A 574-nucleotide genomic window follows, 5' to 3' on the forward strand; every position below is an offset into this window, starting at 1 on the left:
CCGACGCGCGCCGCCCCGGCCCACTGTCGCCGTCGCCCACGCCCCCTACCCCGAGCGCGCGCCCACTGCCCCGTCGCCATCCTCGCCGCCGACCCCGCGGTCCTCCTGGTCCGGCCGGCGCCCTCCCTAGCTTGCATTTTTTTCATATATACGCCATTTTTTCTTATATATGCTTGTTTTTTATATATATGTATATATGTTCTCTGTGTATATATATGTTCATGTATATATGCAATAATTTTAGAAAAATTAGGATTTTTTTTCTGTTCATAGATTTTTTTGGTGATATTAATTATTGTAAATATGAAAATGTTTGTATATTCATATGAACAATGAATTAGGCAATACTACTTCATGTATTTTTAAGAAGGAAGAAGAAGAAAAAGAATGAGAGGAAAAAGGAAATAAGAAGAGGAAGAAAGGAGAAGAAGAGGGGAGAGGAAGACGAGGAGAAATAAATAAGAAGAAGAAAAAATAAGAAAAAGAAGAGGAGAAGAAGAAAGGAATAGAGGAGAAGAAGAGAAAAATTGAATATATATTCTATTTTCTCTTTCTCCTCTATTCCTTTCTTCTT

Source organism: Triticum dicoccoides, chromosome 2A (genome assembly GCF_002162155.2).
Source record: "Triticum dicoccoides isolate Atlit2015 ecotype Zavitan chromosome 2A, WEW_v2.0, whole genome shotgun sequence".
Taxonomy (NCBI): Eukaryota; Viridiplantae; Streptophyta; class Magnoliopsida; order Poales; family Poaceae; genus Triticum; species Triticum dicoccoides.